This window comes from Diabrotica virgifera, chromosome 2 (assembly GCF_917563875.1).
Source record: "Diabrotica virgifera virgifera chromosome 2, PGI_DIABVI_V3a".
Classification (NCBI taxonomy): Eukaryota; Metazoa; Arthropoda; class Insecta; order Coleoptera; family Chrysomelidae; genus Diabrotica; species Diabrotica virgifera.
This window is the reverse complement of record NC_065444.1, coordinates 203,728,352-203,745,224: the sequence shown is the minus strand read 5'-3', so window position 1 is coordinate 203,745,224 and position 16,873 is coordinate 203,728,352. Positions and strand designations below refer to the sequence as shown.

Below are 16,873 nucleotides of genomic sequence, written 5' to 3'. Positions count from 1 at the left end.
GTCAAATATTAAATATATTAAACCTGTAATAATGAACATAAAGGAATAATAAAATAATTGATATACAAAATAAATACATATTTATTAAAAATAACTACTAGATTTTTGACAATCTCTGAGTTACACAAAGTGTATATCATGTGACTCTAAAATGACATAAGTTATACAAAAAGTTATCTCTAAGATAACAACAATAATGTTATCTGTTACAAAATTACAGGTATTAGTACCTCTTACTTACATATAGGGTACAAAATTACATAAGTCTTCTACCAAATGGTTATAGTACGCTTGCTACGTACAACTGAATTGAAAACCGATGAATATTAAAAGTAATATAAATAAATAGGCACAAGCCTGGCGAAGAGAAAATACCATGAAGAATTAAGCAAATGCATTAATAAAAGTGGTAAAAATGAAGCTAAGATAAATACCGAAACGATGACCTAAATTACCCGAGCAAATGTAATAAAATAAAGTAGCGACGAATTAACTGAACAAATGAAATAAAGCGAATAAATAACATATTTGGGAAACAAGCAAATAATACAACCTAAATTTACATAATGATATGAAATCGACCTAAATAAACAATAAAATATTCGAAGTAATACCTTTTGGGCAAATACGCAGAGCTCAACGTACAGTACCGCAAAATGATACATGAGTTTGGGAACTTAATACCATAATATACAAATATGTTATATAAATAGGTAAACTAAATCTGAAACAAAATTAATAAACAGTGCATTAAAATAAAACATAGGAGATAAACACACAATAGTTACTGATGTCACCCACTGGTAGTTCCCAAACAAACCCGAACGACTCCTAAATAGGTTGCTGGCGCATCCCTGGAAATGAGCACTAGGATAGTGCAAAAATCATGCCTCCTGTAGGTCCAAGTGCTAATACGAAAAGGAGCTGGAATGCCCCCAAAAGGCTTGTTCCCCAAGTAACTACTCCCAGTGACTTATGGTTGGAGATTGGCCTCTTGGTGTTTCGAGGTGTTATTTAAGATTTCACATGGATGGCTAAAAACACAAAATTCCCGTTTACTTCAATTTCTTATGTGTACGACCAATCAAAGAAAGAAAGAAGAAAAGTAGGAAAGTGTTTTTTTGATAGATAGTACTAAGAAAAAACACACAAAAAGAGACCTCTTAATTACTGAAGTACTTGACCTTGACAAGTTTATGTGAGTTCTCATTACAGACATGTGGATTTAGGATTTAAATACAGAATAAATATGATTTCTTTAAAATAATTATTCTAGGACTGATAAGTGATATTGAAAGTGACTTTAGTATAACCAAAAAGTTAAAAATATTAGAATTTTCTCTGAATGAATATTATCTATAGATATGGGAATAATTAAAAGATATTACTCATAGATAGTAGAATAATTCAAAGAACAATTCACTGAATAAATTTACACATTACACACATCAGAAAGATTATATATTATGTCACCTTGAACAAGAGTGACAACAATGGTTGTAAAAACTATTTATAAAAAACAGATATTGCTATTTACCGTATGATACGATGATGTTATGCTGTAAACCCCATTGGATTAATACCTTCTTTATTCTCAAACACTCCTAGATAGGTTTGGTGATTCATAATTCAAAAGTCACACATTTTTACTAACACGAGGTCTAACCTCCAAATTTGATCCTCACACGACATCCATGCTAACCAAATCCCCAGCCACAAGTGAAGTCTCTCGTCTCGCCACTTCACAGAGCAAAACGTCAAATTCTCCGCACACGAATCAAATTATTACCTGAGGTGTAGAGTATGTTCCATACTCTGAAGTGTGACGTCACGTAAATATTTATTTACGAGAAAATTAGAGAAGTTGAAAGAAATCAAATGAGAGACCGAGGGGAAATAATTATAAAAATAATTAAAGAGCTAATTTTGTAACGTGACCGTTAGAATCCCCTTCTACTCGGGAAAAAAAATTTATCCATAAAATTTTTTTTTCTAAACTTCAAAATATTAACAACTAAATTTACAATAGTCTAACAATCCACGTTGATTCGCAAGATTACCAATAAGCATAAACTAATGATCAAGGAGAAATAAATAAATATATGACTCAAACTCATGCTAAAATGTTACTATGTTACTCTCTGCTACCAAATATTGACATAATATTGCTTAAAAGTCAAAACAGAACTAAATATTGCACTAAAGTTCATAATAATGCTAAGTGTCGAACTGGGCACCAAAACCAAAATTGAACTATCCATGGACATCAGATTTATAAAGGGTATATCCAAGGACGGAACAACCAGGAAAAGGTGTGAGCCAATTCGAACCATATCAAAAGTAAATGTACCAAAGTGAATAAAAAAAATCAGTAACTAAAATAAGTAAAGAATTGAACACTTATTCCAAAATTGAACTAACAATGGACACCAGATTCATAATAGTATATCCAGAGAAGAACAATCAGGAAGATTTATGGAACAACTCTCACTAATGCCAAATAATACCAATAATAACCATACCAAAGGAATCCAAAACTCAATAACCAAAATAGATGTGGAATCGGACACTTAATCCAAAGTCGAACTATCAGTGGACACCAGATTCATAAAAGGCATATCCAAAGAAGAACGACCAGGCAAATTTATGGACCAATTCACACCAATACTAAACCACATAAACAGATCAGGTCTACGTACACCCACATCCGGTAATACGAACCTATCCAACCAAATACACAAAATAAATGAAGAATCGGACACTTATCCAGAATCGGACTATCAATGGACACCAGATTTATATAGGAGTATATCCAAAGAAGAACGATCAGGCAAATTTATGGACCAATTCTTACTAATACTAAATAAACTAAATTATTGGATCCAATGGTAACTAATACTGAACAAAATAAATAAATTAGGTCTACATACACCCTCATCCGGTAATATGAACCTATCCAAACTAAGTAATCAAAATAAGTCACAAAAAAAAATTACCAACAGACTAACAGCCGGTTTCCGAAACGTTATTCAAATCTCCGATCATCTAATCGGCTGTCAGGTTTGATCAACTGTTAACCTGTGATGGGTTTCTCAAACGCCAATAATTGTAAAATTGCATGATCTTAGATCATGTAGTCGATGATCTGACATACGATTTGGTAGCGATACTGTCACAATTGGCTGTTATCCTTCAAAATTTCAATTATATTAACCTCTAAGTCCAAACTTGTATCTTTAGATTCTAAAGGTGCATTCTCTCTTACGTACTGTCACTTTTGTTTGGAGCAAGAATTGAACGAGGGCATTTTAAAAATGAAGCTAGGTAATGTGACGAGAGTTGGAGATATAAAACATTTTATTTATGATCTATAATATTTTATAATCGTATTTTTATTTTTGGTCTATATATTTACTTTTTATATTTATTTTTAATTTATTTACCGGTTGTTTTATTGTCTTCAAAGTTTAGCTATAATTTCTCACACGTTTTCCCTCTTATTTACATCGCTATAATCATTATGTTCTGCTTTTTAGAGCTCTGGCCTCTCAAAAAATAACTCTATGAGTCTAGCATCCTTGTTATCTTACATTTTTAAAAGAAAAAAAATATAAATTATATAATCAAATATAAAAAATGTCCGAGATATCCATGTTCTGCAAGTTAAATAAATATTTTAAATTATTTCTTCCATAAAAAAATCTTATTTTTATTGAACAATATGATTTATATCATTTATATATGTGTTATTTGACAATTTTTCCCGGTATTTGTTAATTACAGTAATTAAAAAACTAAAAAAAACTCTTAACAGCCCGTTAATCGACGGATAGTCGCAGATTAGGTAACAGTCCATTTTTACCGCCGTTTGACAAGCGAAACTGGTTAATCGACCTTTCCGAGACTCAAAACACTCATGATCGGCTGTTAACTAACGATTAATCTTTTGTCAGGTGATCGACTGTTGTTAAAACTAGTTTGGTTGACGTTTCTGACGCATTTAATCTATTCTTAATCGTCGATTACATAATTTTTGAGATGATCATCCTTTCGGAAACCGGGCGTAAGTAACAGAGATGTAACCAAACTAAATCAAAAGTAAGATAAATACCTAAGGTATATTGACTAAAATATAGAAACTACCTAAACTGAATTTGTGCTGGTATTCGCGAACTATAGCATGTTGCTACAACAGATGTATGAGAATAGCCAGACACAGATAAAGTACTAATAATGTAAGAATAAGTAGGAAAACAGAATGAATGGTGAACTTACAAGTTCTATGGCACTATGATAAATAATAGGAAGAAAAAAAAATATGATAAGTGATAGGGAAAAAAAATGTTGTGAACAAGCAACCAATTTTAATTAAAACTGCAAATTCATGCGTTCTCACATACGTGGAATTATTCAGGAAAGGTTCCAGAATCTTAATAACAAAACTAATGCCTAAGGAAAGAAGTGGGAATATACTCTGATGAACAACTCATTTGTCTAAACACTCCAAATACTGACTTAACAAACCTACTGCGTATAGGGATAGTCAACAACAAACATACTATGAAGTACGAGATAAAATATAAACTAAATACTTCCCTATCAAATTGTAAATATGTAACTGGAATAATTGGACTAATTAGACAAGAATAGTTAGGACATGCTGCAGGCATTTCCTGACCAGAAATATTATGATAGATAAACATCTGTCTACTCTGCAATGAAAGACATAGATTGCGAAATCGGATAGCAATGGCGCCTTGCTGAACTTCGAACCCACATATTCACCAACTTTGAGCATCAACAGACTAAGTAGTTTCTAAGAAGAATTATGAAAGACTCAAGAATTCATACATACTTACATCAAAATTCCAAACTAATTCCAAAATCATACTGTGTAGGATAGAAGGATATAAATTATTATAAAGTATTTAAGATATTGGAGACAAATGTCAATAGAGTAACCTAATAACAAATTAAACCACAACATCTTTCCGATATGGCAAATTCAATAACAAGATATAAATATGATCAAAAAAAATTAGTAAGTAATCAAATATTCCAAATAATATAACACATAACCTGAGATAAGTAGTGCATAACATACAGTTCCATAATAATATCCATATTAAATAAGAGTACTTGTATGAGCTTACCTATCCAAATATATAAATATATAATACTCAACAACCCTTCGAACTTAGGGGTTAGGTGTGCAAAAACTAGACAAAAATACAAGTGAAGTTCTTATTAATTGTATAATCCTGACAGGATTAGCAATTAATAATATTGACTCATAATAATAATTAAAATGCACCATACCTAATACCAAAAAAAAAATAAACTCATACATAAAGTACTACATAATAATTAAATTAATAAGTAATAAATTAAAAGTCATCAACAACAAAGCCAAAGATGAAATCAAGCAATGTATGTAGGTACCTGCATTATCAGATGGTAAAAAAAAATCAGACTAAAATTTCTAACCATACTAACGATTGAGCTAAGCTAAAGACAAACAGAAGAAGAGATTAGCTTGAACGACACCGTTAAGTTAATCTTCTTCTGAGGATTGTTCTAAACTTAATAGAAAAAGTACCAATGTTTCTAACTAATAAAAGATTTATGTTTAAATCTCAACCTAAAATATCTGATTTCTATGAGCATTATATTATGGTACCCACATTGATATAATATTATTATCAACAATAATAAAACTAGAAACTGAGATGGATAATGGAACTACTTTACTATACAATAATCATAATTGTTATGTTTAACACTACCAATTAAAGAAAAATAGTTTGGATGACCATCTGTAACCATCCGACCATTCGAATTCAACGTATCATGTATAGAAACTAATGTCTGGACTGATATTGCTTTGTGGTGTGTGCCTGTCTTACCAAACAACCCAAATATCAAAAATAACAAATATAAAAAATAATCTAAAGTTTGTAAGACAAATATACATATGGAGAAAATATTAGCGACACACCAACAAATCAAAATGCCAGCAAAATATATAAATAATCAAATCAATAAAGTAAATAAAATACCTAAATACTGAAAATAATTTCTAGTTAGGTGTAAAATATAACCACACTAGAAAAAAAAATATGCATATCGTCAATAATTAATTGTACGTGCAAACATACTACCATTGGTAGAAGGACTAAAAATCCATAATAATAGAACATAATGTCAGTCATGTATACTCATTCTAAATACACAAATAAGTTTCCAATAAAAATACAAAATTCAAACTAAAATATGAGCTGTACCACTAAAACTAAAAATGAGGTATCGAAATCAACTAATCAAAACCAAAAGCAGCATAAGTCTACCTGTTTAGTATTCGTAAAGTTTTAAAGACCAAAAATAAATCAGAAGTAACATGTATACAAAGATATCAAAAAGTTAATAAAACAGAAAATTCCAATAAAAGAAAATTGATCTAAAAGAACTACTGTCTTAGAACCATAAAACGGTTGGCCCCACGTTGGGCGCCAGTGTAACAAAAATAAGAAAACTTCTGTTGGAGTGAAAGTAAAAAAAAAGAAAGATATACTCCAACAGAAGTAAGGAAAAAAAAAGAAAAGACTAGGTAACTAAGTAATTAAATAGTTGTGGCTCTTATGAAAATAAAAGGGGCTTCTCCATTGAAGCCGAAGTAGGGAAAAATAAAAAAAAATACTACTTTGCAGGAGTACTGAAGAAAGGGGGATTAGAAGGGATAGAAGTAGAAGTGGGAAGAGACAGAGGCAAACTGAATAGAGTTGGCTAGCAAGAGATGCAAGAAAACCACTTGACACTCAAGGATGGATACGGCTCGTTTGCATGCCTGTCGAAGAACAGTAGCTCTATATAGATAGTAATGATGACTAAAAGATGAAATAATAAAATAAGAATAATGTACTGAAACTGAATGAAGATGGATAATTGCTAAAGACGAACAAAATAAATAAATCTAACAAATCATGGGCGCCATGAAAATGATCTTCGATCATTTTCCCAGGTATCTTACACTGCTGTCAAATATTAGATATATTAAACCTGTAATAATGAACATAAAGGAATAATAAAATAATTGATATACAAAATAAATACATATTTATTAAAAATAACTACTAGATTTTTGACAATCTCTGAGTTACACAAAGTGTATATCATGTGACTCTAAAATGACATAAGTTATACAAAAAGTTATCTCTAAGATAACAACAATAATGTTATCTGTTACAAAATTACAGGTATTAGTACCTCTTACTTACATATAGGGTACAAAATTACATAAGTCTTCTACCAAATGGTTATAGTACGCTTGCTACGTACAACTGAATTGAAAACCGATGAATATTAAAAGTAATATAAATAAATAGGCACAAGCCTGGCGAAGAGAAAATACCATGAAGAATTAAGCAAATGCATTAATAAAAGTGGTAAAAATGAAGCTAAGGTAAATACCGAAACGATGACCTAAATTACCCGAGCAAATGTAATAAAATAAAGTAGCGACGAATTAACTGAACAAATGAAATAAAGCGAATAAATAACATATTTGGGAAACAAGCAAATAATACAACCTAAATTTACATAATGATATGAAATCGACCTAAATAAACAATAAAATATTCGAAGTAATACCTTTTGGGCAAATACGCAGAGCTCAACGTACAGTACCGCAAAATGATACATGAGTTTGGGAACTTAATACCATAATATACAAATATGTTATATAAATAGGTAAACTAAATCTGAAACAAAATTAATAAACAGTGCATTAAAATAAAACATAGGAGATAAACACACAATAGTTACTGATGTCACCCACTGGTAGTTCCCAAACAAACCCGAACGACTCCTAAATAGGTTGCTGGCGCATCCCCGGAAATGAGCACTAGGATAGTGCAAAAATCATGCCTCCTGTAGGTCCAAGTGCTAATACGAAAAGGAGCTGGAATGCCCCCAAAAGGCTTGTTCCCCAAGTAACTACTCCCAGTGACTTATGGTTGGAGATTGGCCTCTTGGTGTTTCGAGGTGTTATTTAAGATTTCACATGGATGGCTAAAAACACAAAATTCCCGTTTACTTCAATTTCTTATGTGTACGACCAATCAAAGAAAGAAAGAAGAAAAGTAGGAAAGTGTTTTTTTGATAGATAGTACTAAGAAAAAACACACAAAAAGAGACCTCTTAATTACTGAAGTACTTGACCTTGACAAGTTTATGTGAGTTCTCATTACAGACATGTGGATTTAGGATTTAAATACAGAATAAATATGATTTCTTTAAAATAATTATTCTAGGACTGATAAGTGATATTGCAAGTGACTTTAGTATAACCAAAAAGTTAAAAATATTAGAATTTTCTCTGAATGAATATTATCTATAGATATGGGAATAATTAAAAGATATTACTCATAGATAGTAGAATAATTCAAAGAACAATTCACTGAATAAATTTACACATTACACACATCCGAAAGATTATATATTATGTCACCTTGAACAAGAGTGACAACAATGGTTGTAAAAACTATTTATAAAAAACAGATATTGCTATTTACCGTGTGATACGATGATGTTATGCTGTAAACCCCATTGGATTAATACCTTCTTTATTCTCAAACACTCCTAGATAGGTTTGGTGATCCATAATTCAAAAGTCACACATTTTTACTAACACGAGGTCTAACCTCCAAATTTGATCCTCACACGCCATCCATGCTAACCAAATCCCCAGCCACAAGTGAAGTCACTCGTCTCGCCACTTCACAGAGCAAAACGTCAAATTCTCCGCACACGAATCAAATTATTACCTGAGGTGTAGAGTATGTTCCATACTCTGAAGTGTGACGTCACGTAAATATTTATTTACGAGAAAATTAGAGAAGTTGAAAGAAATCAAATGAAAGACCGAGGGGAAATAATTATAAAAATAATTAAAGAGCTAATTTTGTAACGTGACCGTTAGACAAGCCCCAAGCAAGTTATTATTTTTTTTATTTTTTTTTATTTTTTTATAGATTTTATGATTGTAAGTATATTATTATATAATTTTTGAAGATATTTTTTTTTTGAAAGTGGCAGATAAGAAAGTTTGATTTTTAAATAATATAAGTACAAATAACCTTTTAAGTATATTTACTTCGTTTAAACTACCTATTATATAATAGAAGAATATCTTCTTACGTGCGTACAAAGTACACACACATTCTTTTTTTTTTTTTGTTTACTATAATAAATAATATCTATAAATATTTACTCTAATTAATGATGTCAATTGGTTTTCATTACTTGCCGAAATGTATTAATTAACAACAATATAATCCTAGTGTAGGTATAATCATTAAAACAAATTATTTAATATTTTTAAAACTAACTACTGCAAACGCTAAAATTCATAAGAAAAATTTCTGATCGATAAATCTAATAATAATTTTATTTCTAACAAACCTAGTCTAAGAAATCTAAATTCTTTAACTTACTTCTCTGCAGTTAATGGTAACAGGGAATCCCATTATTTCGTTCTTTTTCAAAATTATCTATTAAAGAAGCATTTTGATTTGGCATATATTTCTCAACACAAACACAAATAATCGGTACACAACAATAATTACAATAGTTTTTAAATTAGGCTATATTTATATGTAGGTATTTATAAAAATAGTAGTGTTTTAAAGCTATATTTTGAATCAAATTTTGTACGAAACGAAGTAAAAATGTAGCACCACAGAACTGTCAGATCAGACGCGTACGATTTTCTAATATATTTAAATAAAATTATTATTTTCTAGAGTATTTAACTTAAAGGATTGTTTCATAAAATTTATATTATTAATAATAAAAAATGTTTTTGGTTATTTAATTAATATAATTCTAAAATTCTCAATATAATCGCGATTACGTTTTTCTTATTATATTACCATTTTGACACTTGTAACAAATGCTAGAGAAATGACAATTTTAAAGTTGATCTTTATTTACTTTAATTAACATTACAAATACTTCGGCGTATTATTAATATATTGCGGCAAGAAATGAAAACTGATTGACATCATTAATTAGAATAAAGAAATATTATTTGTACGGTAAACAAAAACAAAGAAAATATCTGACAAGTAACGACATTTACTCACAATCGGTTAGTAATTTATGGATTTCTAACCTTTGAAGTAATCAGGAAGCGACTTATTATTTACTTTACTTTCCCAGCTAGCCGGGAAAGCACTTTCCCGGCTAGCATCTGTCACTTGTCTACCTGCAAATGTCAATGTCATTTTTGATTAAAAGATGGTTTAGAAAGGATAGAATCCATTCAACATTTATTTAATTAAGAAACAACAACAACAATAACAAAAAGAAAACTATTTGGAATTATAAATATTAATAGTTACATTGGAAATATGATTACTATTATTATATTAACACAATTTGATTATATTATGTACAATTAATGGCGTCGTGTATCGCCCAAATGTCAGATTCAACAAACTTGTTTTGTTACCTAGCAACGATCTCACAGGTTACTGAAAATAATTCATCTTATCACATAATGAAAATGGATACAGATATTTGAAACGAAATTATTATTGGTAGATTGTGAGTATTAGAAATCCATAAACTACTAACCGATCGTGAGTAAAATAGTATACAAACCTCGCGGGAACTCATTCTAGCCTCGCGTCTGTAGTTTACCTCGGTGCTTCGCACCTCCGTAAACTACCTTGCCGCTCGGCTGAAATAGAGTACTTTCCCGCTAGGTATGTAATATACTATAACGTGACCATGATGAAAAGTCCCATTCTAATGTTTTGACAGTGATCTTACGTCAGAAATTTTGACCTACGTAATCTTGCTTTTGTAGTAAAAATACTATAAGTAACGAGCGATCCACAATTATTGGAATCAAAGCTATCCGTGCAAAAAATTACGTATGTCTTGTTTTAATCTGAAAGACCGCCGGAGTGTGACGTTACGGCCAACTGCGGCTATATTCAGCGTTGTTGTGATCACTTTTCCAAACAAAGAATAAAGATTGAAAACACGTTGGAAAAATACCCAATCTCAAGATCTTTTAATTCGTATACAGTTAAATTTTGCTTCCTCTGTTACTTTTTATGTTCAATTATGGTGTTTTTTAAGTTGACGTACGTAAACTGACAAGTATCTGTCAAAGTTGACGTAAATTGGAAAGTATGTATATCTGAATTAATAATAGACATGCACTGTATAGCTATCTCTGTCGTTCAGAGCCATCTATGGTAACAATAATTTTGGATCACACGTTATGTAAAAATGTTGGTACTTCTAGTGTTAAGGCACGATTCCGTCATAGACGGCAGCAAACGGCAGACGGCAACTGCAGTGCGGCAGTTAGAGTTGTTACCATAACGACGTCATTACTGTGCACTATTAATTTGTATATTTCTTAGCAACGGACGTTCTGCCGAACAACAGGTGCTACTAAATATACAAATTAATAGTGCAAAGTAATGTCGGCGTTATGGTAACAACAACTCTAACTGCCGCCCTGCAGTTGCCGTCTGCCGCCTGCCGGAATCGTACCTTCAAATAAATTATTAAAAGTATTTTTTACTAAGCAACAATATTTTAGTTTAATTCATTAATATTTTTTGTATTTTGACCACGGCATCCGATTTAGACGTCGAAATGTTAATAAAATCATTTTTTTAGTAAAATTGTGGCTTATTTCCCATAAAAATAGTTAATCGTTTCAATAATTTGTGCTGTCACCACGGTTCCAAATAACACCAGTCATTCGATTTGTCATAGAACTGATCATGGATGTCCCTTTGAGGAACAGTGATCCAACCCTTATTGTGAGACATTCGAAGCTCTTCACCTATTTTTGTACCAGGTATCTGTCGTCTTGCACACGTCTTTTGAGAAGGCTCCATATAATGATCAATAGGATTAAGGTCTGGACATGAAGAAGGCCAGTACATATTTGGAATACCAACGTTTTCAATATACTACACTCGGGTGAACAAAAATCGATCCACTGACAATTTGGTCATTTTTGATGTCTCGAATTTCCTAAGCCTGTTGTCCGATTTAAGTCATTTTTTACCATGTTATAGCCTTATTCATTAACAATAACGCTGTAATAATATTGTTACTAGACAGGTAAACTATCATTGTATACCGGCTGTACGAATCAAACTGTGCTTTTTCTAAAAGTTCGCATCACCCTGTGGATTATTCTAGCATTTATAAAATACTGAAATTAAAAACCAACAATAGCCTCAGGTTTTCTTAACATTCTGTTTTTAGATTTATTTGCTTGTGTTGGATTATAAAAAAGTTAGGTACTTTAACAACTGGCCATGTTCGTCATCAGTACAGGGTGTTTCGAAATAAGTGCGGCAAACTTTAAGGGGTAATTTTACATAAGAAAATAATGACAGTTTGCTTTATAATCATATGTCCGCAAACGCTTTGTTTCTGAGATACGGGATGTTCAATATTTTATACAAACTGACGATTTATTTATTGCCTTAAAACCAGTTGAGATATGAAAATCAAATTTGGTGAGTTTTAAGACGTAGTTTTTGCACATTTCTTGACATACAATTAAGAATTTAATATTCACCATTAGCGCGCAAACGGGTATTATGACCGATCATATTACCCGTATGCAGGGCAATGATGAATATAAAATTCTTAATTGTATGTCAAAAAATGTGCAATAACTACGTCTTAAAACCTACGAAATTTGATTTGCATATCTTAACTGGTTTTACAGCAATAAATAAATCGTCAGTTTGTAAAAAAAATTTGAACATCCCTTATCTCGGAAACGAAGCGTTTGCGGACATATGGTTATGAAGCAAACTGTCATTATTTTCTCATGTAAAATTACCCCTTAAAGTTTGTCGCACTTATTTAGAAACACCCTGTACTGATGACGAAGATGGCCAGTTGTTAAAGTACCTAAACTTTTTATTATCCAACATAAGCCAATTAATCTAAAAACAGAATGTTAAGAAGACCTGAGGCTATAGTTGGGTTTTATTTTCAGTATTTTATAAATGCCAGAATAGTCCACAGGGTGATGCGAACTTTGAGAATAAAACATAGTTTGATTCGTACACCTGGCATACAATGACAGTTTACCTGTTTAGCAACAATATTATTACAGCGATATTGTTAATGATTAAGGCTATAACATGGTAAAAAATAAAATGGTTATTAGTAAACAGGCAGCCGTAAATAATAATAACTATAACGTGACAATCGGTAATGACTCAATTGAACGAGTAGGTAATCTCGTATATCTGGGTACTCATATTAATGAAAGCTGGAACCCTAGTACCGAAATAAAAAGTAGAATTGCCAAAGCAAGAACAAGTTTTATGAAATTTAAGAAAATCCTGTGCAGTCATGATCTAAATTTGAAACTTCGCATTAAAATGGTTCGATGTTATATATTCCCAGTACTACTTTACGGGGTTGAAGCATGGACCCTGACAGAATCGCTTTTAAAAAACCTAGAAGAATTTGAGATGTGGGTCTACCGCCGTATTCTGAAGATCATTTTGGGTAGAAAGAGTCACAAACGAAAGGGTTTTGCAACGTTTGAATAAAAGTTGCAAAATAGTGAACACTGTTAAAAGGCGCAAATTGGAATACTTTGGTTATATAATGCGTCACCCAGAAAAATATGACATACTTCACCTTGTCATGCAAGGTAAAATAATGGGAAAAAGAAGTGTGGGCCGCCGTACAACTTCTTGGCTTAAAAACCTACGCCAATGGTTTGGGAAAACTAGCACTGAACTATTTCGTGCGGCTGTAAATAAGACAGTGATTGTTAATATGCTGGGCAACATGAGAGCCAACGATCGACAAGCCGTCTCGGCACCTTAAGAAGAAGATTTTAAAAAATCACTTAAATCGGACAACGGGTTTAGTAAATTCGAGATATCAAATATGACTAAATTTTCAGTGGATCGATTTTTTGCACCTGAGTGTATGTATTTTACAATCCTAGCCGTGCGTGGTCTCACGTTATATTGCATTGGCACAAAAGCTTTGCGAATTAACTCGGCATATGGCATCCCATAATATTTTAGGATCTTCGGTATCTATGTGCTGTTAATGCGACCCTCTCAATCAAGACAAGATCCGTGTGTGCGTCAAAGCAATTTCTACTCAAAACGTTACTAAGTCACCCCAAAACAATCCACGTGTGACCGACTGCAGTCATCATAACGTTTTCCAGCCCTTCTGTAGACCTTGTATCGACAATCTTTACCATAAATTGAAGTAAAAGGGCAACAAGAGTTCTAGATATTTTCCCATGTAAAATCCCATAAGAAATCGCTAAGGTCCATTCTGCTCGTTTTTGACGCTTTTTGTGGTGGAGGCGCGACGGCTCGTCCGATCGTGACGTAAGACGGCTGGTTGGAAAGGGGAGGGGGTAACGAATATGTTAACACAAAAAACACAAAGAGAATTACTGAATACAGATGCATTGTGAGCTGCATACTATATTTTATCTACGGCAATTCAGGTGATATTATGTTTTTTTTACGTTGGTATTGTACTTAGGGTCTCTGATAATAGGAATATATTTATAGTATTAGAAAAATCGTTTAACAATTTAGCATAACACAAACAACTATTTGATATGCTGATATGATGTATATATTGACATAGAAAAGGTATTTAACATAGTGTAATAAGCAGTATTATTGAAGCCATACATTAATTTAGAGTGTATAGCTGCATAGACTGTCGGAAAAAACGTTAGCAAGGACAGTCAAGTAGTAAGTAATGGTTAAATGTACTAAGTATCTGTAAATGTTAATAAAGTGATGTTAGTAAGGTTGATAGTTAGTATGAATGAATTATTTGAGATTGATGATGTAAGCATGCAATGAATGAAAGGTAGTCAATTCGGTCGAACATAAATTTGTTGAAAAATATGTTCTTAACAGCAGTCACCAACGTGAAGGTACGACTACATCGACCGCCATGTTAGTAGGGATGATGGTTAGTAGAAATGAATTATTTTACATTATATGATAATTTATTTAATAATAGCACTATACTTAACTTACGTACTAAGATCAGCTCACGATTATCTAACTTGGTTTAGTAGACATCTTTTTATTGATCTGTTGGACATCTTTTGATGTTATTAATGTTAAAACATCGATACTTTTGGTGTTAATTCATTCGTTACTGTAGTATTCAAAATGAATTATTGGGGGTAAATGCGATAACTCTAGGTTATCTAATCCTTAAAACTAAGGATTTTTCCGACTCCTGTTTTGTGACAGGCTATCGAAGACTTAAAACTAAATCGGGGGAAAGAAGACCATTAAGTTATCGATTGTCTTAACTTGGAAGCTACATGAGCAACGGCTCTAGAGTTAACCAGAACGTCTCATTAATTTGCCTGTTATGTGGTCCATATCAGATATCTTTTTAGTGATCTTAACTAACATCTTTTTTTATATGGGCTAATCTTAATAATTATAGCTAATTTAGAGATAATATATACAAAACTAAGATCTATTGGAATTATTTGAGAAAAGGAATGTAGTAAAAAGGGTCTGCTCCAAATCTATTTAGCACTATGTTAGCTGTAATACATAAATAATGTTTTAAAAAATGAGTATATTCAATCAACTAGATATACTAATCTTAATGACATAAAAATGGTGAGTAATATTAAAAGGTAAAAAGAGGAATATAATAAAAAATTGTATGATTCAGATATATTTATCAATATTGTAGTTGTAATAAATTAAGTTTTAAAATATAATTATATTCAATCAGCATACATCTTAAAGTTAATCAAATCATCAAGGATAAATGTAAAAATGTGGCTGGCTTGGTTATGGTTAAAATATGGGACAAATCCAAAAGAACAAGAAGAAAAAGAATTGACAGCAACATGACAAACGAAAAGAAGAAGTGACAAACGAAAAGAAGAAGTGACAAATCGAGAAGAGAAGAAGAATTGACAGAAACATGACAAACGAAAAGAAGAAGAATTAACAAACGAAAAGAAGAAATGACAATAGCTCAACACAATGAAGAATAATTGACAAATCGAAAAGAAGAAGTGGACGTGACAAACGAAAAGAAGAAGAATTGACAGCAGCATGACAAACGAAAAGAAGAAGTGACAATAGCTCAACACAATGATGAATAATTGACAAATCGAAAAGAAGAATTGACAGCAGCATGACAAGCGAAAAGAAGAAGTGACAATAGCTCAAAACAATGAAGAATAATTGTCAAATCGAAAAGAAGAAGAAGAATTGACAAACAACAAGAAGAAGAAGAATTGACAAACGAAAAGAAGAAGTGAAATGGCTGAACACAATGAAGAAGTGGCAAATCGAAAAGAAGAAGAAGAAGGCTTAACACAATGAAAAATAATTAACAAATCAAAAAGAAGAAGAAAAAAATTGTCAGCAACATGACAAACGAAAAGAAGAAGAATTAACAAACGAAAAGAAGAAGAAGAATTGACAGCAGCATGACAAACGAAAAGAAGAAGTGAAAATAGCTCAAAAACAATGAAGAATAATTGTCAAATCGAAAAAGAAGAAGAAGAAGAAGAATTGACAACATGACAAACGAAAAGAAGAAGAAGAAGAATTGACAGCAGCATGACAAACGAAAAGAAGAAGTGACAATAGCTCAAAACAATGAAGAATAATTGTCAAATCGAAAAGAAGAAGAAGAATTGACAACATGACAAAACGAAAAGAAGAAGAAGAAGAATTGACAAACGAAAAGAAGAAGTGAAAATGGCTCAACACAATGAAGAAGTGGCAAATCGAAAAGAAGAAGAAGAATTGACAACATGACAAAGAAGAAGAAG

At 31.6% G+C, this 16,873-nt stretch overlaps 1 long non-coding RNA gene across 1 annotated transcript; it reads right to left on the bottom strand.

Annotated features, from left to right (window-relative positions):
* Window positions 1-280: 280 nt before the first annotated feature.
* LOC126879763 (uncharacterized) lies at window positions 281-8,723 on the bottom strand. Its single transcript, XR_007696253.1, has 2 exons — window positions 8,507-8,723; window positions 281-1,473 (listed from the first exon to the last, which is right to left on the bottom strand). It is a non-coding gene; the product is annotated as an uncharacterized LOC126879763 (long non-coding RNA).
* Window positions 8,724-16,873: the final 8,150 nt, after the last annotated feature.